This window comes from Triticum aestivum, chromosome 7D (genome assembly GCF_018294505.1).
Source record: "Triticum aestivum cultivar Chinese Spring chromosome 7D, IWGSC CS RefSeq v2.1, whole genome shotgun sequence".
Classification (NCBI taxonomy): Eukaryota; Viridiplantae; Streptophyta; class Magnoliopsida; order Poales; family Poaceae; genus Triticum; species Triticum aestivum.
Window position 1 is genome coordinate 566,138,514 of NC_057814.1, and position 26,916 is coordinate 566,165,429.

The 26,916-nt window shown below is 45.1% G+C and overlaps 1 long non-coding RNA gene and 1 pseudogene across 11 annotated transcripts; one reads left to right on the top strand and one right to left on the bottom strand.

Annotated features, from left to right (window-relative positions):
- Window positions 1-17,059, bottom strand: part of LOC123171295 (2-oxoglutarate-dependent dioxygenase DAO-like) — a 35,106-nt pseudogene extending 18,047 nt beyond the window's left edge.
- Window positions 17,060-17,469: 410 nt separating this feature from the next.
- Window positions 17,470-23,225, top strand: LOC123165409 (uncharacterized). Of its 11 annotated transcripts, none has more exons than XR_006482965.1 (8): window positions 17,473-17,852; window positions 17,945-18,155; window positions 18,215-18,389; window positions 18,740-20,107; window positions 20,332-20,396; window positions 20,477-20,613; window positions 21,104-21,240; window positions 21,820-22,675. It is a non-coding gene; the product is annotated as an uncharacterized lncRNA (long non-coding RNA). The 11 variants fall into 11 exon arrangements; XR_006482966.1 differs by having other exon boundaries at window positions 17,945-17,987; window positions 18,069-18,389; XR_006482968.1 differs by having other exon boundaries at window positions 17,474-17,852; window positions 18,271-18,389.
- The last annotated feature ends 3,691 nt before the right edge of the window (window positions 23,226-26,916 follow it).

The following is a 26,916-nucleotide window of genomic DNA, read 5'->3' on the forward strand; positions in this document are numbered from 1 at the left end:
GATGATCATGGTGCCCCGAAGATGGAGATCAAAGGAGCAAAATGATATTGGCCATATCATGTCACTATTTGATTGCATGTGATGTTTATCATGTTATGCATCTTATTTGCTTAGAACGACGGTAGTAAGTAAGATGATCCCTCACTAAAATTTCAAGAGAAGTGTTCCCCCTAACTGTGCACCGTTGCGAAGGTTCGTTGTTTCGAAGCACCACGTGATGATCGGGTGTGATAGATTCTAACGTTCGAATACAACGGGTGTTGACGAGCCTAGCATGTACAGACATGGCCTCGGAACACATGCAAAACACTTAGGTTGACTTGACGAGCCTAGCATGTACAGACATGGCCTCGGAACACAAGAGACCGAAAGGTCGAACATGAGTCGTATAGAGATACGATCAACATGGAGATGTTCACCGATGATGACTAGTCCGTCTCACGTGATGATCGGACACGGCCTAGTTTGACTCGGATCATGTATCACTTAGATGACTAGAGGGATGTCTATCTGAGTGGGAGTTCATTAATCAGATGAACTTCATTATCATGAACATAGTCAAAAGGTCTTTGCAAATTATGTCATACGCTTTAGTTCTACTGTTTAAGATATGTTCCTAGAGAAAATTTAGTTGAAAGTTGGTAGTAGCAATTATGCGGACTGGGTCCGTAAACTGAGGATTGTCCTCATTGCTGCACAGAAGGCTTATGTCCTTAATGCACCGCTCGGTGTGCTGAACCTCAGCGTCGTCTGTAGATGTTACGAAACATCTGACATACACGTTTTGATGACTACGTGATAGTTCAGTGCGTAATGCTAACGGTTTAGAATTGTGGCACCAAAGACGTTTTTGAAACGTCGCAGAACATATGAGATGTTCCGAAGACTGAAATTGGGATTTCAGACTAGTGCCCACGTCAAGAGGTATGAGACCTCTGACAAGTTTCTTAAGCCTGCAAACTAAGGGAGAAAAGCTCAATCGTTGAGCATGTGCTCAGATTGTCTGAGTACCACAATCGCTTGAATCGAGTGGGAGTTAATCTCCCAGATGAGATAGTGATGGTTCTCCATAGTCACTGCCACCAAGCTAGTAGAGCTTCGTGATGAACTATAACATATCAGGGATAGTTATGATGATCCTTGAGCTATTCGCGATGTTTGACACCGCGAGAGTAGAAATCAAGAAGGAGCATCAATTGTTGATGGTTAGTAAAACCACTAGTTTAAGAAGGGCAAGGGCAAAAGGGATACTTCATGAAACAGCAAGTCGTTTGCTGCTCTAGTGAAGAATCCCAAGGTTGAACCCAAACCCGAGACTAAGTGCTTCTGTAATGAGAGGAACGGTCACTGAAGCAGTACTACCCTAGATACTTGGTAGATGAGAAGGCAGGCAAGGTCGACAGAAGTATATTGGATATACATTATATGAATGTGTACTTTACTAGTACTCCTAGCAGCACCAGGGTATTAGATACCGGTTCGGTTGCTAAGTGTTAGTAACTCGAAATAAAAGCTGCGGAATAAACGGAGACTAGCTAAAGGTGAGATGACGATATGTGTTGGAAGTGTTTCCAAGGTTGATGTGATCAAGCATCGCATGCTCCCTCTACCATCGAGATTTGGTGTTTGCGTTGAGCATGATTGGATTATGTTTATCGCAATACGGTTATTCATTTAAGGAGAATAATGGTTACTCTGTTTATTTGAATAATACCTTCAATGGTCTTGCACCTAAAATGAATCTCGATCGTAGTGATACACATGTTCATGCCAAAAGATATAAATAGTAATGATAGTACCACATACTTGTGGCACTGCCACTTGAGTCATATTGGTATAGAACGCATGAAGAAGCTCCATGTAGATGGATCTTTGGACTCACTCGTTTTTGAAAAGATTGAGACATGCGAACCATGTCTATTGGTATATATGCATGAAGAAACTCCATGCAGATGGATCGTTTGGACTCACTTGATTTTGAATCACTTGAGACATGCAAATCATACCACATGGGCAAGATGACTGAAAGCCTCGTTTTCAGTAAGATGGAACAAGAGAGCAACTTATTGGAAGTAATACATTTTGATGTATGCAGTCCAATGAGTGCTGAGGCATGCAGTGGATATCGTTATGTTCTTACTTCACAGATGATTTGAGTAGATGCTGAGTGTATTTACTTGATGAAACACAAGTCTGAATTATTGAAAGGTTCAAGTAATTTCAGAGTGAAGTTGAAGATCGTCGTGACAAGAGGATAAAATGTCTGTGATATGATCATAGAGATGAGTATCTGAGTTACGAGTTTGGCACACAATTAAGACATTGTGGAAAGTGTTTCACAATTAATACCGCCTGGAACACCATAGTGTGATGGTGTGTCCGAACATCATAACTGCACCCTATTGGATATGGTGCATACCATGATGTTTCTTATCGAATTACCACTATCGTTTATGGGTTAGGCATTAGAGACAACCGCATTCACTTTAAAAGGGGCACCACGCAATTCCGTTGAGACGACACCGTTTAGAGAAACCTAAGTTGTCGTTTCTTAAAAGTTTGGGGCTGCGATGCTTATGTGAAAAAGTTTCAGGCTGATAAGCTCGAACCCAAAGCGGATAAATGCATCTTCATAGAATACCCAAAACAGTTGGGTATACCTCCTATTTCAGATCTGGAAGCAAAAGTAATTGCTTCTAGAAACGAGTCCTTTCTCGAGGAAAAGTTTCTCTCGAAAGAATTGAGTGGGAGGATGGTGGAGACTTGATAAGGTTATTGAACCGTCACTTCAACTAGTGTGTAGCAGGGCACAGGAAGTTGTTCCTGTGGCACCTACACCAATTGAAGTGGAAGCTTATGATAGTGATCATGAAACTTCGGATCAAGTCACTACCAAACCTCGTAGGACGACGAGGATGCGTGCTACTTCAGAGTGGTACGTGATCCTGTCTGAGATATCATGTTGTTGGACAATACTGAACCTACGAGCTATGGAGAAGCGATGGTGGGCCCATATTCCGACAAATGGTTAGAAGCCATGAAATCCGAGATAAATGGATCTTTGAGAAGAAGACGGACGTGGACGGTAATGTTACCGTCTATGAAGCTCGACTTGTGGCAAAGAGTATTTCCACAAGTTCAAGGAGTTGACTACGATGAGATTTTCTCATCCGTAGCGATGCTTAAGTCCGTCGGAATCATGTTAGCATTAGCTGCATTTATGAAATCTGGCAGATGGATGTCAAAACAAGTTTCCTTACCAGTTTTCGTAAGGAAAGGTTGTATGTGATACAATCAGAAAGGTTTTGTCGATCCTAAGGATGCTAAAAGGTATGCTAGCTCCAGCGATCCTTCCATGGACTAGAGCAAGCATCTCGGAGTCAGAATATACGCTTTGATGGAGTGATCAAAGTTTTTGGGTTTATACAAAGTTTGTTAGAAACTTGTATTTACAATAAAGTGAGTGGGAGCGCTACAACATTTCTGATAAGTATATGTGAATGACATATTGTTGATCCGAAATGATGTAAAATTTCTGGAAAGCATAAAGGGTTGTTTGAAAGGAGTTTTTCAAAGGAAGACCTGGATAAAGCTGCTTACATATTGGGCATCAAGATCTATAGAGATAGATCAAGACGCCTGATGATACTTTCAAAGAACGCACACCTTGACATGATTTTGAAAGAGTTCAAAATAGATCAGCAAAGAAGGAGTTCTTGGCTGTGTTACAAGGTGTGAGTATTGAGTAAGACTCAAGACCTGACCACAGCAGAAGAGAGAGAAAGGACGAAGGTCGTCCCCTATGCTTTAGACGTAGGCTCTACAGTATGCTATGCTGTGTACCGCACATGAAGTGTGCCTTGCCATGAGTTGGTCAAGGGGTACAATAGTGATCCGGGAATGGATCACATGACAGCGGTCGAACTTATCCTTAGTATCTAGTGGACTAAGGAATTTTCTCGATTATGGAGGTGAAAAGGAGTTCGTCGTAAAGGGTTACGTCGATGCGAACTTTGACACTAATCCGGATGACTCTGAGTAGTAAACCGGATTCGTATAGTAGAGCAATTATTTGAAATGGCTCCAAATAGCGCGTGGTAGCATCCACAAGATGACATAGATATTCGTAAAGCACACACGGATCTGAAAGGTTCAGACCCGTTGACTAATAACCTCTCTCACAAGCATAACATGATCAAACCAGAACTCATTGAGTGTTAATCACATAGAGATGTGAACTAGATTGTTGACTCTAGTAAACTCTTTGGATGTTGGTCACATGGTGATGTGACCTGTGAGTGTTAATCACATGGTGATGTGAACTAGATTATTGACTCTAGTGCAAGTGGGAGACTGTTGGAAATATGCCCTAGAGGCAATAATAAATAGGTTATTATTATATTTCCTTGTTCATGATAATCGTTTATTATCCATGCTAGAATTGTATTGATAGGAAACTCAGATACATGTGTGGATACATAGACAACACCATGTCCCTAGTAAGCCTCTAGTTGACTAGCTCGTTGATCAATAGATGGTTACGGTTTCCTGACCATGGACATTGGATGTCGTTGATAACGGGATCACATCATTAGGAGAATGATGTGATGGACAAGACCCAATCCTAAGCCTAGCACAAGATCGTGTAGTTCGTTTGCTCAGAGCTTTTCTAATGTCAAGTATCATTTCCTTAGACCATGAGATTGTGCAACTCCCGGATACCGTAGGAATGCTTTGGGTGTGCCAAACGTCACAACGTAACTGGGTGGCTATAAAGGTGCACTACAGGTATCTCCGAAAGTGTCTGTTGGGTTGGCACGAATCGAGACTGGGATTTGTCACTCCGTGTAAACGGAGAGGTATCTCTGGGCCCACTCGGTAGGACATCATCATAATGTGCACAATGTGACCAAGGAGTTGATCACGGGATGATGTGAGTTACGGAACGAGTAAAGAGACTTGCCGGTAACGAGATTGAACAAGGTATCGGGATACCGACGATCGAATCTCGGGCAAGTAACATACCGATAGACAAAGGGAATTGCATACGGGATTGATTGAATCCCCGACATCGTGGTTCATCCGATGAGATCATCGTGGAACATGTGGGAGCCAACATGGGTATCCAGATCCCGCTGTTGGTTATTGACCGGAGAACGTCTCGGTCATGTCTGCATGGTTCCCGAACCCGTAGGGTCTACACGCTTAAGGTTCGATGACGCTAGGGTTATAGGGAAAGTATGTACGTGGTTACCGAATGTTGTTCGGAGTCCCGGATGAGATCCCGGACGTCACGAGGAGTTCCGGAATGGTCCGGAGGTAAAGATTTATATATGGGAAGTCCTGTTTTGGTCACCGGAAAAGTTTCGGGTGAAATCGGTAATGTACCGGGACCACCGGGAGGGTCCCGGGGGTCCACCAAGTGGGGCCACCAGCCCCAGAAGGCTGCGTGGGCCAAGTGTGGGAGGGGACCAGCCCCAGGTGGGCTGGTGCGCCCCCCCCCACCAAGGCCCAAGGCGCATGGGAGAGTGGGAGGGGGCAAACCCTAGGTCCAGATGGGCCTTAGGGCCCATCTAGTGGGGCGCCCCCCCTCTCCTCCCCTTGGCCGCCCCCCTTGATGGGATCTAGGGCTGGCCGCCTCCTCTTGGGGGTGGAAACCCTAAGGGGGGCGCAGCCCCCTCCCCCCTATATATAGTTGAGGTTTGGGCTGCCCAAGACACACGAGAACGTCTCTCTTTCGGTGCAGCCCTACCCCTCTCCCTCCTCCTCCTCTCCCGCGGTGCTTGGCGAAGCCCTGCGGGATTGCCACGCTCCTCCACCACCACCACGCCGTCGTGCTGCTGCTGGATGGAGTCTTCCCCAACCTCTCCCTCTCTCCTTGCTGGATCAAGGCGTGGGAGACGTCACCGGGCTGCACGTGTGTTGAACGCGGAGGCACCGTTCTTCGGTGCTTAGATCGGAATCAACCGCGATCTGAATCGCTACGAGTACGACTCCCTCATCCGCGTTCTTGCAACGCTTCCGCATCGCGATCTACAAGGGTATGTAGATGCACTCCCCTTCCCCTCGTTGCTAGATTACTCCATAGATTGATCTTGGTGATGCGTAGAAAATTTTGAATTTCTGCTACGTTCCCCAACAGTGGCATCATGAGCTAGGTCTATGCGTAGTTTCTATGCACGAGTAGAACACAAAGTAGTTGTGGGCGTAGATGTTGCCAATTCTTCTTGCCGCTACTAGTCTTATCTTGTTTCGGCGGCATTGTGGGATGAAGCGGCCCGGACCGACCTTACACGTACGCTTACGTGAGACAGGTTCCACCGACTGACATGCACTAGTTGCATAAGGTGGCTAGCGGGTGTCTGTCTCTCCCACTTTAGTCGGAACGGATTCGATGAAAAGGGTCCTTATGAAGGGTAAATAGAAATTGGCATATCACGTTGTGGTTTTACGTAGGTAAGAAACGTTCTTGCTAGAAACCTATACAAGCCACGTAAAAAACTTGCAACAACAATTAGAGGACGTCTAACTTGTTTTTGCAGCATGTGCTATGTGATGTGATATGGCCAGAAGATGTGATGAATGATATATGTGATGTATGAGATTGATCATATTCTTGTAATAGGAATCACGACTTGCATGTCGATGAGTATGACAACCGGCAGGACCCATAGGAGTTGTCTTTATTTTTGTATGACCTGCGTGTCATTGAATAACGCCATGGAAGTTACTTTACTTTATTGCTAAGCGCGTTAGCCATAGAAGTAGAAGTAACCGTTGGCGTGACAACTTCAAGAAGACACAATGATGGAGATCATGATGATGGAGATCATGGTGTCATGCTGGTGACAAAGATGATCATGGTGCCCCGAAGATGGAGATCAAAGGAGCAAAATGATATTGGCCATATCATGTCACTATTTGATTGCATGTGATGTTTATCATGTTATGCATCTTATTTGCTTAGAACGACGGTAGTAAGTAAGATGATCCCTCACTAAAATTTCAAGAGAAGTGTTCCCCCTAACTGTGCACCGTTGCGAAGGTTCGTTGTTTCGAAGCACCACGTGATGATCGGGTGTGATAGATTCTAACGTTCGAATACAACGGGTGTTGACGAGCCTAGCATGTACAGACATGGCCTCGGAACACATGCAAAACACTTAGGTTGACTTGACGAGCCTAGCATGTACAGACATGGCCTCGGAACACAAGAGACCGAAAGGTCGAACATGAGTCGTATAGGAGATACGATCAACATGGAGATGTTCACCGATGATGACTAGTCCGTCTCACGTGATGATCGGACACGGCCTAGTTTGACTCGGATCATGTATCACTTAGATGACTAGAGGGATGTCTATCTGAGTGGGAGTTCATTAATCAGATGAACTTCATTATCATGAACATAGTCAAAAGGTCTTTGCAAATTATGTCATACGCTTTAGTTCTACTGGTTAAGATATGTTCCTAGAGAAAATTTAGTTGAAAGTTGGTAGTAGCAATTATGCGGACTGGGTCCGTAAACTGAGGATTGTCCTCATTGCTGCACAGAAGGCTTATGTCCTTAATGCACCGCTCGGTGTGCTGAACCTCAGCGTCGTCTGTAGATGTTACGAAACATCTGACATACACGTTTTGATGACTACGTGATAGTTCAGTGCGTAATGCTAACGGTTTAGAATTGTGGCACCAAAGACGTTTTTGAAACGTCGCAGAACATATGAGATGTTCCGAAGACTGAAATTGGGATTTCAGACTAGTGCCCACGTCAAGAGGTATGAGACCTCTGACAAGTTTCTTAAGCCTGCAAACTAAGGGAGAAAAGCTCAATCGTTGAGCATGTGCTCAGATTGTCTGAGTACCACAATCGCTTGAATCGAGTGGGAGTTAATCTCCAGATGAGATAGTGATGGTTCTCCATAGTCACTGCCACCAAGCTAGTAGAGCTTCGTGATGAACTATAACATATCAGGGATAGTTATGATGATCCTTGAGCTATTCGCGATGTTTGACACCGCGAAGAGTAGAAATCAAGAAGGAGCATCAATTGTTGATGGTTAGTAAAACCACTAGTTTAAGAAGGGCAAGGGCAAAGGGATACTTCATGAAACAGCAAGTCGTTTGCTGCTCTAGTGAAGAATCCCAAGGTTGAACCCAAACCCGAGACTAAGTGCTTCTGTAATGAGAGGAACGGTCACTGAAGCAGTACTACCCTAGATACTTGGTAGATGAGAAGGCAGGCAAGGTCGACAGAAGTATATTGGATATACATTATATGAATGTGTACTTTACTAGTACTCCTAGCAGCACCAGGGTATTAGATACCGGTTCGGTTGCTAAGTGTTAGTAACTCGAAATAAAAGCTGCGGAATAAACGGAGACTAGCTAAAGGTGAGATGACGATATGTGTTGGAAGTGTTTCCAAGGTTGATGTGATCAAGCATCGCATGCTCCCTCTACCATCGAGATTTGGTGTTTGCGTTGAGCATGATTGGATTATGTTTATCGCAATACGGTTATTCATTTAAGGAGAATAATGGTTACTCTGTTTATTTGAATAATACCTTCAATGGTCTTGCACCTAAAATGAATCTCGATCGTAGTGATACACATGTTCATGCCAAAAGATATAAGATAGTAATGATAGTACCACATACTTGTGGCACTGCCACTTGAGTCATATTGGTATAGAACGCATGAAGAAGCTCCATGTAGATGGATCTTTGGACTCACTCGTTTTTGAAAAGATGAGACATGCGAACCATGTCTATTGGTATATATGCATGAAGAAACTCCATGCAGATGGATCGTTTGGACTCACTTGATTTTGAATCACTTGAGACATGCAAATCATACCACATGGGCAAGATGACTGAAAGGCCTCGTTTTCAGTAAGATGGAACAAGAGAGCAACTTATTGGAAGTAATACATTTTGATGTATGCAGTCCAATGAGTGCTGAGGCATGCAGTGGATATCGTTATGTTCTTACTTCACAGATGATTTGAGTAGATGCTGAGTGTATTTACTTGATGAAACACAAGTCTGAATTATTGAAAGGTTCAAGTAATTTCGGAGTGAAGTTGAAGATCGTCGTGACAAGAGGATAAAATGTCTGTGATATGATCATAGAGATGAGTATCTGAGTTACGAGTTTGGCACACAATTAAGACATTGTGGAAAGTGTTTCACAATTAATACCGCCTGGAACACCATAGTGTGATGGTGTGTCCGAACATCATAACTGCACCCTATTGGATATGGTGCATACCATGATGTTTCTTATCGAATTACCACTATCGTTTATGGGTTAGGCATTAGAGACAACCGCATTCAGGGCACCACGCAATTCCGTTGAGACGACACCGTTTAGAGAAACCTAAGTTGTCGTTTCTTAAAAGTTTGGGGCTGCGAAGCTTATGTGAAAAAGTTTCAGGCTGATAAGCTCGAACCCAAAGCGGATAAATACATCTTCATAAGAATACCCAAAACAGTTGGGTATACCTGCTATTTCAGATCTGGAAGCAAAAGTAATTGCTTCTAGAAACGAGTCCTTTCTCGAGGAAAAGTTTCTCTCGAAAGAATTGAGTGGGAGGATGGTGGAGACTTGATAAGGTTATTGAACCGTCACTTCAACTAGTGTGTAGCAGGGCACAGGAAGTTGTTCCTGTGGCACCTATACCAATTGAAGTGGAAGCTTATGATAGTGATCATGAAACTTCGGATCAAGTCACCACCAAACCTTGTAGGACGACGAGGATGCGTGCTACTTCAGAGTGGTACGTGATCCTATCTGAGATATCATGTTGTTGGACAATACTGAACCTACGAGCTATGGAGAAGCGATGGTGGGCCCATATTCCGACAAATGGTTAGAAGCCATGAAATCCGAGATAAATGGATCTTTGAGAAGAAGACGGACGTGGACGGTAATGTTACCGTCTATGAAGCTCGACTTGTGGCAAAGAGTATTTCCACAAGTTCAAGGAGTTGACTACGATGGGATTTTCTCATCCGTAGCGATGCTTAAGTCCGTCGGAATCATGTTAGCATTAGCTGCATTTATGAAATCTGGCAGATGGATGTCAAAACAAGTTTCCTTACCAGTTTTCGTAAGGAAAGGTTGTATGTGATACAATCAGAAAGGTTTTGTCGATCCTAAGGATGCTAAAAGGTATGCTAGCTCCAGCGATCCTTCCATGGACTAGAGCAAGCATCTCGGAGTCAGAATATACGCTTTGATGGAGTGATCAAAGTTTTTGGGTTTATACAAAGTTTGTTAGAAACTTGTATTTACAATAAAGTGAGTGGGAGCGCTACAACATTTCTGATAAGTATATGTGAATGACATATTGTTGATCCGAAATGATGTAAAATTTCTGGAAAGCATAAAGGGTTGTTTGAAAGGAGTTTTTCAAAGGAAGACCTGGATAAAGCTGCTTACATATTGGGCATCAAGATCTATAGAGATAGATCGGGACGCCTGATGATACTTTCAAAGAACGCACACCTTGACATGATTTTGAAAGAGTTCAAAATAGATCAGCAAAGAAGGAGTTCTTGGCTGTGTTACAAGGTGTGAGTATTGAGTAAGACTCAAGACCTGACCACAGCAGAAGAGAGAGAAAGGACGAAGGTCGTCCCCTATGCTTTAGACGTAGGCTCTATAGTATGCTATGCTGTGTACCGCACATGAAGTGTGCCTTGCCATGAGTTGGTCAAGGGGTACAATAGTGATCCGGGAAAGGATCACATGACAGCGGTCGAACTTATCCTTAGTATCTAGTGGACTAAGGAATTTTCTCGATTATGGAGGTGAAAAGGAGTTCGTCGTAAAGGGTTACGTCGATGCGAACTTTGACACTAATCCGGATGACTCTGAGTAGTAAACCGGATTCGTATAGTAGAGCAATTATTTGAAATGGCTCCAAATAGCGCGTGGTAGCATCCACAAGATGACATAGATATTCGTAAAGCACACACGGATCTGAAAGGTTCAGACCCGTTGACTAATAACCTCTCTCACAAGCATAACATGATCAAACCAGAACTCATTGAGTGTTAATCACATAGAGATGTGAACTAGATTGTTGACTCTAGTAAACTCTTTGGATGTTGGTCACATGGTGATGTGACCTGTGAGTGTTAATCACATGGTGATGTGAACTAGATTATTGACTCTAGTGCAAGTGGGAGACTGTTGGAAATATGCCCTAGAGGCAATAATAAATTGGTTATTATTATATTTCCTTGTTCATGATAATCGTTTATTATCCATGCTAGAATTGTATTGATAGGAAACTCAGATACATGTGTGGATACATAGACAACACCATGTCCCTAGTAAGCCTCTAGTGACTAGCTCGTTGATCAATAGATGGTTACGGTTTCCTGACCATGGACATTGGATGTCGTTGATAACGGGATCACATCATTAGGAGAATGATGTGATGGACAAGACCCAATCCTAAGCCTAGCACAAGATCGTGTAGTTCGTTTGCTCAGAGCTTTTCTAATGTCAAGTATCATTTCCTTAGACCATGAGATTGTGCAACTCCCGGATACCGTAGGAATGCTTTGGGTGTGCCAAACGTCACAACGTAACTGGGTGGCTATAAAGGTGCACTACAGGTATCTCCGAAAGTGTCTGTTGGGTTGGCACGAATCGAGACTGGGATTTGTCACTCCGTGTAAACGGAGAGGTATCTCTGGGCCCACTCGGTAGGACATCATCATAATGTGCACAATGTGACCAAGGAGTTGATCACGGGATGATGTGAGTTACGGAACGAGTAAAGAGACTTGCCGGTAACGAGATTGAACAAGGTATCGGGATACCGACGATCGAATCTCGGGCAAGTAACATATCGATAGACAAAGGGAATTGCATACGGGATTGATTGAATCCCCGACATCGTGGTTCATCCGATGAGATCATCGTGGAACATGTGGGAGCCAACATGGGTATCCAGATCCCGCTGTTGGTTATTGACCGGAGAACGTCTCGGTCATGTCTGCATGGTTCCCGAACCCGTAGGGTCTACACGCTTAAGGTTCGATGACGCTAGGGTTATAGGGAAAGTATGTACGTGGTTACCGAATGTTGATCGGAGTCCCGGATGAGATCCCGGACGTCACGAGGAGTTCCGGAATGGTCCGGAGGTAAAGATTTATATATGGGAAGTCCTGTTTGGTCACCGAAAAAGTTTCGGGTGAAATCGGTAATGTACCGGGACCACCGGGAGGGTCCCGGGGGTCCACCAAGTGGGGCCACCAGCCCCAGAAGGCTGCGTGGGCCAAGTGTGGGAGGGGACCAGCCCCAGGTGGGCTGGTGCGCCCCCCCCCCACCAAGGCCCAAGGCGCATGGGAGAGTGGGAGGGGCAAACCCTAGGTCCAGATGGGCCCTAAGGCCCATCTAGTGGGGCGCCCCCCCTCTCCTCCCCTTGGCCGCCCCCCTTGATGGGATCTAGGGCTGGCCGCCTCCTCTTGGGGGTGGAAACCCTAAGGGGGGCGCAGCCCCCTCCCCCCTATATATAGTTGAGGTTTGGGCTGCCCAAGACACATGAGAACGTCTCTCTTTCGGTGCAGCCCTACCCCTCTCCCTCCTCCTCCTCTCCTGCGGTGCTTGGCGAAGCCCTGCGGGATTGCCACGCTCCTCCACCACCACCACGCCGTCGTGCTGCTGCTGGATGGAGTCTTCCCCAACCTCTCCCTCTCTCCTTGCTGGATCAAGGCATGGGAGACGTCACCGGGCTGCACGTGTGTTGAACGCGGAGGCACCGTTCTTCGGTGCTTAGATCGGAATCAACCGCGATCTGAATCGCTACGAGTACGACTCCCTCATCCGCGTTCTTGCAACGCTTCCGCATCGCGATCTACAATGGTATGTAGATGCACTCCCCTTCCCCTCGTTGCTAGATTACTCCATAGATTGATCTTGGTGATGCGTAGAAATTTTTGAATTATTGCTACGTTCCCCAACATAAAAACCCACTTCGAATCAATGATGTTGACGCGAGGTGGAGGAGGAACCAATGTCCAGGTCTCATTATGCATAAGAGCGTGGTAGTCTTCCTCCATAGCAGCCCTCCAGTGAGGAATACTCATAGCGGCCTCATGACTGCGTGGTTCAGCGGTGGGATCTGCAACAGCATGAGCAAGACAAGCAGACAGGTATGTGACAGTTCCATCATGACGCTGTCTGGGAAGAACGATACCGCTGCGACTGCGAGTATGCGGACGTTGCGGTGCAACGATGACAGGAGCAGGCGGCACCGATCCTTGAGGCGTCGGTGAAGGAGGATCGGGCGACGGGGGCCCAGGCGAGGGCCAAGGCGAGGCGACGAGAGGCTCAGCCGACCCAGGTGAGAGGGGCGGCAAAGACGTACGGGCGGGCGACGTAGGCGATGACGGAGGCGAAGCCGGGCATGGAGACGGTGATGAGGACCGCTCGAGCCTCTCGGATGAGGCCATCGGTGACGTGGGCCGCGCAGGGGCAGCCGTGACGAACATCGGCCCAGGTACGGAGGCCATCGCAGGCGCCGGCCCAGTTGCATGGGCAGGCGTGGTTCCAGAGGCGGGGTCGAAGGCGGGAGGCGGTGCATGCACGCGCACCGGCCGATCGACGTGCGTCTCAAGAGATGCATCAGGGAGTAGTTCCAAGCGAGCACCGCGTCCAATTCCTGCACCATGTTTAGGTAACAACACAGGCGAATATGCAACATCTTCAAATTGGCCAAGCATAATAGGAGATGAATGCATAGATGGAGGTGTGGTGGGTTGCTGCGGCATGGCGGAGAAGGGGAAGACGTTCTCATCAAAGACAACATCACGGGATATGTAGACACGATTTGTTGGCACATGAAGGCACTTGTAGCCTTTATAGAGAGAACTATAACCCAGGAACACACATTTTTTCGACCGAAATTCAAGCTTTCTGTGATTATATGGACGAAGATGAGGCCAACAGGCACACCCGAACACCTTAAAGAAGGTATAGTCAGGAGTTTCATGTAAAAGAAGCTCAATAGGAGTTTTCATATTCAGAACACGCGTAGGTAGTCTGTTGATAAGAAAACACGCGGTAGCAAAGGCATCACTCTAAAAGCGAAACGGTACGGAGGCATGAGCCAGGAGTGTGAGTCTGGTCTCAACTACATGTCGATGTTTGCGCTCAACAGCGCCATTCTGCTGATGTGTGTGAGGACATGATAAACGATGAGAGATCCCAAGCTTATTAAAGAAAGTGTTGAGGTTGCGATATTCGCCCCCTCCCCCAATCGGACTGAACATGAATAATTTTATGCTTGAGAAGACGTTCAACATGCACTTGAAACTGAATGAATATATCAAACACATCAGATTTGCGCTTAAGAAGATAAAGCCAGGTAAAGTGACTATAGGCATCAATAAAGCTAACATAGTAGTTGTGACCACTGACAGATGTTTGTGTGGGACCCCACACATCGGAAAACACAAGCTCAAGAGGACTCGTTACTTCCCGAGTAGAGGAAACAAATGGTAACTGATGACTCTTGCCTTGTTGACAGGCATCACACACGGACATCTCCTTATTGCTAGACTCAATAGGCAGCTCATGACAGTGAAGTATATGGCGAACTATGGGGGTGGCGGGATGACCAAGGCGAGAGTGCCACTGGGACGGCGACACACGAACACCGCTGAAGACGCGCGGGGCGGATGGATCCTCCAAGCGGTATAAGCCATGGCTCAGGCGGCCGCTAAGCAGAATTTTCCGGGTGGCTCGGTCCTTGACAAAAAGATCAAACGGGTGAAATTCACATAGGACATTGTTATCAAGAGTGAGTTTTGGAACAGATAACAAATTAAGAGTCACCGAGGGGACCCGTAAAATATTACGAAGATGAAGCTGCCTAGATGGATGACTAGTTAAGAGAGATGCTTGACCAACGTGAGAGATGGGCATACCTACACCGTTGGCGGTGTGAACCTTGTCGTGACCGTAGTAGGGCTGGTGAGTGGACAGCTTGGCGAGCTCATTCGTCATATGATTCGTGGCGCCGGTGTCCATATACCATGCGGGATCAATCGGGTACGACGGCGTAAAACCTTGGTCGACGCGTGTGTCCTTGCCCTTGGCGGCAACATGGGCAGCAGGAGGGCCAAAATCTGCCATGGCAAATTGGCGCTCATTGCCTTTGCCATCATTACCGATGCCGAGGAAGCTCCACTGAAATCGTTTGTGGCACTTGGAGGCGAGATGCCTCTCACGGCCGCAAAGCTGGCACCGCACGGGGCCCCCACCCGAGGTTGGCGCAGGGGGGTGGCAATCCGGACAGGCGAAGAGGGCGCAGGTGGGCGCTGGCCACGCGACGCCCAAAAGGCCGCTGGCTGGTCGGCGATGGTGGTGACGGACCGGCGAGCTTCGATGCGTTGCTCGGTGAAGAGCAGACGGGAGAAGAGCTCATGCGGAGGAAGCGGCGACTTGGCGTTGTGGACGGCCTCGGCAAGGTTGTCGTACTCGGCATCGAGACCCTTGATAACGTAGCCGGCGAACTCCTCATCACTCAGCGGTCGACCAATAAAGGTCAGTGTGTCCGCCAAGACCTTGATTTTGTTGAAGTATGTTGTGGCAGATGAGTCCATTTTCTTGATGTCATCGAGCTTGCTGCGAAGAGCCATCGAGTGGGCGGTGGAGGTCTGGGCAAACGCATGTTCCAGAGTCGTCCACACATCCAAGGAGGAGGCAGCAAAGAGGCAAAGGCCAGCGACCCCGTCTCCTAGGGAGCCCTGGATGGCGAAGAGGATCGCTTGGTCTTGCTGCACCCACACACGGTGCGTCGGGTTGATGGCCGGACCGTGGACAGTGGGGATAACCTGCGGCGGACACGGCAGGGAACCATCGACATAGCCAAGGAGGGAGCGGCTGCGGAGCAGCGGTAGAACCTTGGCACGCCAAAACAGATAGTTGTCTGGCGTGAGACGAGTGGTGATCAGGTTGTCGAAGTGAAAAGGCCCGGAGAGCATGGCGGCGTCGGTGGTAGCAACAGCGGACGCCGCAGAGGCTGCGGGTGCCACAGCCGCGAGCGGATCAACGGAGGCCCCCGAGGCCGCCGGCAGGATGGCGAGTGTCGGGGACGAACCAGCGAGGGCCGCGGGTGGCGCCATAATCGCGGCGGTGGAGACCGCCACCGTCGACGTCGCGGGAGATGGCGGGATCGGAGCCGAGAACATCGAGCCAACGGTGGTGGTGCCGAAGAATTGGGGCCTCGGCGACGCACCGGCGTGGGCGGGGAGATTGAGAAGGGCGGCCAGCGAGGCGGGGAGGGCCCCGGAGCTGGCGGAACCGGAGGCTGAAGCGGTCATGGCAGCTGCGGCGACGGCGGCCCTAGGGTTGGGGGCACAGCGGCGGCGGCGGCGGCTGAGGTGGAGTAAGACCTAGGGTTTAGGCTGATACCATGTTAAACATAGGATTTATGGGAACTGGCTCAACCTTTTAGGGGTGGCCTATCACATATATTTATAAAGTCTAACAATTTTACAGCTGAAACGAATCTATGGTACCGTACCGTATCGACGTCGTCGATGTTGACGAGGAGCGAGCCGGGGACGGGGTCGACGCGGACGAACTCGTCGGTGGCGGGGTCCAGCACCTCGAGGCCGCCGAGGTAGTTGTCCTCCTGGAGCACGGTGAGGAAGCCGGAGTCCGTGTGGATCTGCACGCCTGAGGAGCCCACGGTGTCGTGCGTGTAGTTGTACTTGTTGATGCGGAACTGGCACGCCGGTCCTCGAACGGGTGGCCCTCCAGGCCGAGACTCGCGGCCACCTTGCCGGCGACGTCCACGATCAGCTCGTGCATCGCCTCGGCGTAGCTCCTGACGGTCTCCCTGCGACAGATTGCGCGTGTTGAGAGCAAATTTGGAGGATCGAAATTCGTTTGGGGACCAAGAAAGGTGGCGCGGCGATCGATTTCTTCGTCCGACCTGGCGTGGCGCGGCACGTCGAGGCTCAGGCGCTCGCACGCGTCCCACAGCCGCGCCGGCGAGCCACAGCTGGACCAGCGGGATCTCCACCATCTGCACCGCCTTACTAGTTGAGCCGATCTCGTCGACTTGCGTGGGGGACTCTGATCTCCACGGAGTTTTAGTATTTAGAGGCCGGCGGCCGGCCGTGAAAGGGACGCTGGGGGCAGGCCGGCCGCTTGTCGGGACGACCGCACCCAAACTGGCGGCACGGAGCAACGAACAAGCTTCCGTTTATAGAGCCTCTATAATAGAGGTTGGTGACAGAATCAGCCGACACATATCAGTGCACGTCAAATGCTGCCATTTCTGTCTTATTATTGGACTGTCTAGTGCGCGATTGTCCCAGTTTTTTTAGAACAGTTCAAGGTTAGTCATTTACGTACAAAGCTCATCAAACGCCACGGTAAAACATAGTACTAGTTAAATACCAGTGCGTTGCTACGGGATCAACCATTAACAGTCGCACAAGAGGCGAGCTCTCGCGATGGCCACGTAGGCACTGGACCCCGCGAGGACCGCCCCATCTCTCTCGTCGTCACCCCGCACCCCGTTCCCCAAATTCTTCTCCTCTCCCTCGTTTGCCGCCGCCAGCACTCATCGGCGCCCTCCCCCACAGCCGCCGCCGCCGCCGCCACCAGCGTCCCCCCTCACAGCCTGCGCCCCACCCCTTCTCTCCTCCCCTTATCCCGACCACCAGGCGACCTCCTCGCCTCCACTTCGCCCCAGATCGAGAAGCAGGTCGGGATCCACGGCCACGGCGGCGTGAGCGCCTCGATTTAGGTTTAAGCCGCGTGACGAGGGTGCTCTCTGCAGCGCTAACCCAAGTGCCGACGCCACGGACAAGGTGCCCTCTCCATCACTTCCCTCTCTGTATTTTTGATTTGGAGTTGGTGCTCTGTTCCTGTTCGTGAAGCGCCCTCTCTTCTCTGCTGCAAGGTTCGTCAAGCATCTTTGCTCGTGGAAACCGAGCAGGCAGGAGGTACCAATATCTCCTCTCGTCTGGTTTTCTTCACCCCCCTATGTGATGGGTGCCATCTGTTTTTGTGCATGCTTCATGGAGAGGAGAAGCTGCTCCGATCCCATCTGCTGAAGGAGGATGCCCACCATCCAAGGTGCTCGACATCACCGCCATCTGTTGCCTGCCAAGGTAACCTCTATAATCTGTTCTGTTGGCGGAAAGTTCGGGACTAAGTTTGTATTGTGTAGCTTCTCCCTGTTGCTTTTTGCACTGAAAAAGGAAGATAGTGCTTTGAACAAAACAGCCATCTGTAGTTCAGTCAGCCTCAATGCAATGCATGGGTGGTGTCGCAACCAAAGCAAGTTCCAGAACAATATAAAGGCCTGAAAGATCAAAGTAATTACCCTGCTAAGAAAATACCAGGTAAGATCAGTTTACTTGCGCAAGCTAAAAATAAAATGAATCAAAGCAAGGAGGGGTATCTTAATTAGCAAATCATTGAAGAAAATCGTAGCTGTTCATTCTCACTGAATTCTTGAGTTCAGATCTCATAAGAAAGAAGCACACTGATAAAACTACATGTGCCCTTGTGAGTTCACTTATCACATAAGAAATGTGAATAAAAATGTTTGTGTGAGTATAGATAACAGGAGTAATAATTTACCAAATACTTCGGGAGAGGATGCCCGGTTGGCTTGTCAAGCGAAACTATTTGTGCATCTGTAGATGATTTCCCATTTTCTGAGAGTGAACTGAACTGAACTACTTTGCAGAGCGAAGATGTCTGTCTGATAGGCAAAGCAGACATAGCAAAGCTTCTTGTACGTATTCGGAGAGGATGCCTGTTGATGATCAGACTGGTAGCGCACGTTTACGGACACCAGTGGGCAGAACCGCAGAAGTCACAACATTGGACGCAAACGCAATCAGCAACGGCGACCAGACGTGCAGTGACCCGACGATTGGCGACGTCTGCAGTACTGGGCGAGTGACGGACGACTGACAAAGTGATGATTCAATTGATCTGATGGATTCAGGGATAGTTGGCTTGTCTGCCCGTTGGCCTGAAATCCCACTTCTGATCTTCTCTGAAACCAAAGGACGGACTGTTGGAGAAGCCCAAAGGCAGTACTGCCGGACCTAGGAGAAGGCGTTGCGGCTGGGTCGTCCAACATGGAGTGGGGCAACGTTCTTGTAGCTGCCACCTCATCTATTATGGAGCCTGCATGATTTTAATTGGAGGGAAGATGGGTGTTTTCATCTGTGGCGTAGTATATACCTGGCGTTCATCTTCAGGGCACAGCGTGGCTGGTTCTGGTGCCGGCGAGTTGACGCTCGAACGCCGTCCAGTTATTATATATCAAGGAGTTACGGCCGGGGATCGCCGGCGGCGCACGTTCTCGCCTGTCTTGCTCAAGGACTGCAGAGATGGAGAGTCTATGTTGGGCTGCTCCTCCTCGTATGATAGGTGGTGCGGTGGTGGTCGCACAGCTGAGATATCCATGGAGGAAGGGGCAAGATCTCTGTTGGGTGGATGCTTGAGCATGTATTGGAGGGAGATGGGACTCCACCGTTCATCCATTCTACAGCGGATGGATATTTATTTATGAGTATGACCCATGTACAGCTCAGTTACAGAAGATGAAGATGAAGGGATGCGTTTGGAGGAGAAATTAAATCACAATATCACATTCACGGCAGGAAAACAGAATGCACCGTGAAAGCTTATGTGGTAATGATGCTGATGCAAGACCATGAAAGCTGATGTGGCATGATGGTGATGTGGATAGTGTGCATGTTGAGAGAATTGTTAGTAGTGGGGATCAACTTTTTAAGAATGTAGGATGATGGAATCGGGAAAGTACTTGTGCATTAAATGAAGTGCTAATCATTTTTAGTTAGATGGCTATTGTGTTCTTTGTCTACCTATTGTTGATTATACTTACAGGGCCTAGATCAATATAAAGCTGTGGGATGCACTGCAGAAGGATTTGAATGCTGGAAGTAAGAGGGTGAGATGGATAGATAGAGAACCTTATGCTTACTGGAAAGGGAATCCAGAGATCGCAACTATAAGGCAAGAGCTTATCAAGTGTAATGTTTCCAGTAAACAAGAATGAAATACAGGGATCTACAAACAGGTACTTGTTTGTGTTTACGTTGCACTGCACTCTGTTATACTTGAAGGGAGTGTTAACATTCCATTTATTTTCACAAGTAGAAAATCCTATTATATCTTGTCAAATCTTGTTGCTTTTAGAATTCTTCTAATCCTTCCGATCTGTAACATAGCCTTTTCCCGAAGAAAATAATTTTGATGATGCCTATTGCTGATTATAGTGTTTACTTTTGCCTTCTCGTTTAGGATTGGATCAAAGAGAGCAAGGCAGGATACAAGAAATCATATTTGGCCAGTCTATGCACCCATAGGTTTGTTTTCTTCCATTAAAAGTTAGGTAGGGACTTGTTTGTTCTGTCGTTGGTACTGAAATTGTTGTGTTGGGTGATAGGTACAAGATCTACATTGAAGGATCAGCATGGCCAGTTAGTGAGAAGTATATCATAGCTTGTGATTAAACAAAATACTACGATTTCTTTTCAAGGGTGTTGATGCCCACTCAGCATTATTGGCCAGTTCGAGATGACAGTAAGTGTAGCTCGTCCCATCCACCCAACAGATTGCAATCTATTCAATACTTTTGATCTAGATGCTAATATGGCGATAGCCTTTTAAGTGACTTATATGTCGTGTTTGCTGGCTTCTCCACTCATGCAATAGCCCAGAGGATCACTGACCGTGTGTCACTGCAATGTGTAATATATATTCTTTTTGCCTTGTTCCTATATGTACATTTCAAGAAAATGCACACATGTTCTTGCTGCATTTGACAATAACTTCAGGTGAACAAATGGCTTTCTTTTGTTCCATTGTGTTCTCTGTATTTCCTTCTACCTTTTCCTATCTGTACATTTGCTGCATACATGTTGTGACTATATGTATGGGACTGACATAGTAAGTTTTCCCCTTTATAGGAAGCTTAAGAATTAAGTTATCTGATGGTGAGTTATTTGTGGTTTCAGGGTTATAGCATGTTCAGTTCATCACTGAGATATCTCCTCTGGTTACCTTTTTTCAGTGTGCTATGTGCATCTAGCTGGTGGCCACCAGCTAAAAAGGTGAGAGCAGCCATGAAGGACTTGCCAGTCGAACTAAAGTGAGAGCGGCCATGAAGAAAGCTCAATTTGTGGTCGAAGGCTGCAAAAAATTATTCCAGTGAGCAGTCTAGCCAATTAATTACAGTTAGTCCTTTAAGTTAGATTTAGTATTAGCTGAATTACTTGCTTCTATTGACAGTGAAAAAAGTTACCATAATTTTAGTAAAAATTGAAGGTCAAAAGAAAGTAAATTATTGTATCACTATTTATTGTTGCCTTTATTACTACTCTTCTATGTACCCAGAGAGTTTGAATACATTGCAATAGAACTATTGGGTGATTATACAAAAGAAGACATGACTTCATGTCTGACAGCACTGTTGTGATGGTGTAGTGTTAGTTACTCATGCAAGGAAGACCTTTTGTAGTGTATGTTTGCCCTTGTTTTAGCAGGCACTCTCTGGTTTTCATTATTTTTCTTTATGAAAATATAAATATGCGAGTACCTTCTGTATATAATATCACCGTTCACTCACACTACTAATACTGGAGGCACATGTATGTTCTCAATCAAAGAGTTTGGCTTTTAGATTTTACATGTTAACTAGAGTAGGGAACTTGCACGAGTCTGTGTAACAATTTTGAACTCAAATTGAAAGGTTCATCTACTAAAGCACTATGTTTTTCTATTTTATAGGAGTTTGGAACACTCCTGTAGCATGCCATCACGACCGCTTGCCTATCAGGAGTTTCGTGCTTCATAGGCAATCTTCCTGTCCTTCTTCCCCCACTGTCTCTAACGGCCATCTCCCTCTAGATCTCCATTCTTTGAGCACATGGGGATGTCTTGATTATCAATGCTTTAGTCTATGCCACTGTTGTTTTTAACATACTGACTGGCCGTATCCTACTATAACTTCAGTTGACACATTGTGATCATCCTCCATAAATATTTTGTAGATCCAGGCTTAAATATAAAATGTCCTACTCTATAATAATGCTGCTCGTCTACTCTAGGATCACGCTAATTGCTAAGTAGTTGATGAATACATAAATTATATATCTTTGATATTTGTTGTTGAACTAATTAGTACCGATGTGCCTTCAAGTTCTGATGCAATTTAGAACATCTCTCTTTAAGCAAAAGTCTTGTTGACGCTAATTTTTTTTTTGTAGCTCTGAATTTAGGAATCATTTGTCCTCAGCAGCGTGTTCATGATTTGGCAAGATGTCTAGCTATCTAACATATAGTATTACTTTTCCTTTTTACAAACTCAAAGTTGTTGGTCTTGTTGTCTTACTGATTAGAAGCAATAATACACATTTTCCTGGTGACGTGACTTGATATTCTGATAGACGGGGTCGCGTGTAATAGAATTGATGCATATAGTTTGAATGCACTGACCTATTCTGCTGCTTTCCCATTTTTTGTGCGTATGATATTGTAGCACTAGCATGTTTCATTTGGATCAGTGAGATACACATTCTCTCTTTCCTTCTCTAATATGTAATTCGAGTGTGTTACTTTGCCTTTTCTATTGCCAATACAAAAGCATTAGAACTTAATTTATTTGCCTTCCATAAGATGGCATTGTTTTTTTGAGTGCAGGGATTCAAATATGATTAGTACTGTGTTTTCATGGTCATTCAAGTTGGGTGCTGAGTGGATACTATGGTAAGCTTAATTAAATAACTATCAATACTATGTAAATTGTAGTTCAACAAATACTTAGTCACTACTATGTAAATTGTAGTTCAACGGATACTCCATCTGTAAATGCGTCAAAACTTCCCTTCGAAATTCGTATCCTCAAGTTTCAAAGCATTTGATTTGTGAAGCATAGGTCGATTGCCATATGACTGAGAAAAACGTGATCCATTTTTGTACAAAGCTATATGCACAGTAGTCATATAGAGACGATAACAAATACGGCAACATGATTAGTGCACACAGTCCCGCCTCGAGAGACGCGCCTGGGGCGCGTCCCAACCACTAGTATATTTGAAGAATGGTGGCGTGTGACCGTTTTATCTCGGCCGTGGTGACGTTGACTGTGTTGTGCTAACGTTGGTGGCTAATTATTGTAGGTGCATGTAAAGCGATATATTATGGGCTGTTCTGAATAGAATCTCCACTATTAGAGGAAATATAGTTGGAAAACAATTCCTACTACTAATTATCAGCTACATGTCTATGCGTTGTCATGGAACGATAATGGTCTTTTCTTAGCGATGCCAACCCAAGAAACTTTGGCTTGAAACTGAGGCAATCTTTTCCTCTCAAGCTTGCGCAATAAGTGAGAATGAAGATAACTAAATGAAAACCATGCTCCAACTAAAACATTCTTGAACCGAGCAGTGCCCTACTTGACGAATGCCACCCCTCCGGTAGATGGCCACCGTAGAGCATCCGACACCCCTCTCTTGTGTAGACGCCCCAGTTGGACGTGCATGTGAGTTCCAGGTTGTCGCACTGCCCCCTCCGCAAAGTCATTTTTACCGGAGCTGGGAGCTACCGGTGGCATTGCAACCAATGGTGTATATATGAAAGTATTTGGTGGAGAGCATCTCTTGTATTTCTGATTTTAGTCAAATCAATGTCAGGATAGTGCAGTACCTTTTTACAGAGGTAGTACGCATGCATGCATGCAACATCTCTCTTCAACATATCCATACATTTTCTCTCTGTTTAAAATTTTAGATGCCCAATATCTTCAACAGTAATGATTTATCACTGAAATTTTTTATATATTCAAATTTCTGAACACATGATCTTTAGAACAAGACCAATAACAAATTTATTTTTTGGTATTTCAATCATATCAAACTTTCAATTTCACTCATTTCAAATTTACTTATTCAAAATAATTGTAATAAGTACTGAAATGATTGAAACCGTTTTCTGAAGAAAACAATCATGCATATGAAACATATTTCAATGTGAACTTGTTATTTCAGAGATGCGACACCAGTGAAATATTTTTTTTTAAATGACTAAAATCAGGTTTCTGAAATAAGTGAAATTTGTTTCATGAAGCAAGTGAAATTGTTTTTTCAATTCATAACTTTTTGAATTGTGTGAAATAGGTTTTGGAAATATGTTTCAAGATATTTCATAAATACGAAGTGAAATTAGTATTAGAGATTTTCTTTGTAAATAGTGAATCAGTTTTCCAAATCAGTGAAATGTGTTTTTTCAAACTAGTGAATTACTGATTTTGGAATGAGTGGAATTATATTCTTTGAAATGAGTGAAACAGTAAAAGTACTTTTTGAGATATATTTTGTAATGAGTAAAAACTGTTCTCCAATTCAGTGAAATGCTTTTCTTCAAATATTCTTTGAAATGAGTGGAATTATATTCTTTGAGATATATTTTGTAGTGAGATATATTTTGTAATCGGTTTTCTGAAACAAGTGAAATATATTTTTTCAATTGAGCTAGTGTAATGTGTTTTCCGAAATGAGTGAAATAAGTTGTTTCAAAAGAGTGAAATAAATCTTTTTTGTTGTGAAACAACTTTTTTCAATGTTCGAAACTGATTTTTCTGCTGAGTGAAATACGTTTCTATTTCTTTTCGTAAATAAGAAGTTGAATTAGTTTTTGAGATATAATTTGTAATGAGTGAAATTAGTTTTCCAAATCAGTGCAATGTGCTTTTTCTGAAATACTTATTTTGAAACGGCTGAAATTATATTCTTTGAAATGAGTGAAATAGTTTGGAAATATTACTTATTAAAAAATATTCAAATTAGTTTTTTGAAATTAGTTCAAAAATTGAAATATTTTTTATGAAATACCGAAACATTCTTATGTTATTTGAAAGATAATTGAAATATGTAAAATAAAAAGTAGTTCAAATATATCCAAGATTGATCTTGTTTTGAAGGCCTTGTCACCAAATATTCGAATATATAAAAAGTTTCAAAAATGAACATTTGGTTCAAAACATATCAAGTATTGAAAAATATGAGGATGGAAATTAATCCATGTGAGATGTATGGGAACAGAGACTGCATGCATGCATCGTTCGTCTCCACTCTAACTCTCTCTCCTTTGTAAAAAGGCTGAAAAGACATGCAGTATCAGTCTTGTCAGTTGTATTCAACTAGTATAATAGAGAGAATCAATTTACAAGTTTATACGGAGTCAACAGCACGCATCTTGAGAAAGCTGATGGATGGTGGATAGCCCACCGGTACATCCCGCCACCGGTAAATTTACTTATTCGCTGCCCCCTCTCGCATGCGGGATTTCCACGAAGGCTCAGCAATGACCGACACCCTCAATGTTCGACCCCACTCGTGGCGTCGAGTTGACTCCCCTCCCTCTGACGAGCAACTCGTGTGGTGCAGTGAATCCGTAGCTTGGCGATAAATAGATGGTGAAAAGGAAATGGGAAACGAGAGAGATAGAGGAGATAATATTGCCCCCCAGTGAGTCATTGGATGGCTCACGCCTGCCTTTGCTTTTCGTTCGACACCTAGCATGTGGCCACTCGGAGACTACAAATAACACGCGCTCTCCTATTAGCAGTTATGTAAAAACAATGATGGAATTTTATGTACCCTTGCACCTCTATTCCTTGGCAACAATGCCATTTACCAATAGTAAAAAAATAATATCATTACCAAATACTCTCTCAAGATGAAACAATGATGGTTCTTTTTGACATAACAACCATTATTAGAAAAATAATTCTTATATATATATAAAAAGGCCCTAAGCTATTTTTCTGGTCTCCTTTTTTGACGATCACCGAGTTGAATAGTCGAAAGCAGTAATTTCATTTTTTATTAATACTCTCGTCATTTATCCTTGCTCTAGCATTGCTGGCCCCTTCTAAAATTTTAATAGATCTATTAAATGTTCTTCGTGTACCACCAGATATAATGAGATATTGCATGTCTGAATTAACTAATGAAATCATTCTCACCTACCACGAGCGTGTGTTGTATTAAATTTCTTATTTACGAATAATGAAAGATGCATGTACTGCAGTACCCCTCCCCCCATATACATATATATCTGAAAAATGAAACTAAAACAAAGGCGCGATAATAAATACGGTATATAACAAAAGGAAAAAATGAACTCATACAATATTACAATCAGTTAAATCCTATCCAAATGCAATGGCATCTCTTAACACAAAAAGTGAAGCGAACCAACCGGTGGTTGAGATGGTTAGGTGGACAGTGGTATCCCCAACCCACCAGGGTTCAAATCCTGGTGCTCGCATTATTCCTGGATTTATTTCAGGATTTCCGGCCATGCGCTTTCAGTGGGAGGAGACGTTCCCGTCAACGACGAGGCGCCTACGGTGACTTCGTAAATTTCAAGATGATATGCCGGCTCAGTCTCTCGGAGATGCTCATAGGGGTAGGGTGTGCGCGCTTGTGTCTGTACTGATGCTCAAAAAAAAGTTAGTTAACTGGACCGAACCAAGTTCCCAACCCAAAAAAAAAAACACAAAAAGTGAAATAAATCAACTAATCAAAAGATTGTCCTTGTTATCTATCTTGCTATTGTTGCTTGTTTGAGTTACAAAGAGTATTTTTAAATGAATGAAGGTACTTTCGATTCTATATCTTCTAGGCAACATGATCAACATTGTACTCAGTAGCATCTCCCTCCTCTAACAACTAAGCTTCTGCCCTACTTTACTTCACATATTCTTTGTTCAAGTTCAGAAATTGCCATATAGATTTCATTACAAGGACTCCTAATTTCTCTTGTCCTATAACGCCTTCAAGCTGCCAATATGTGCCCATAAAGGCTGTATGTGGACAG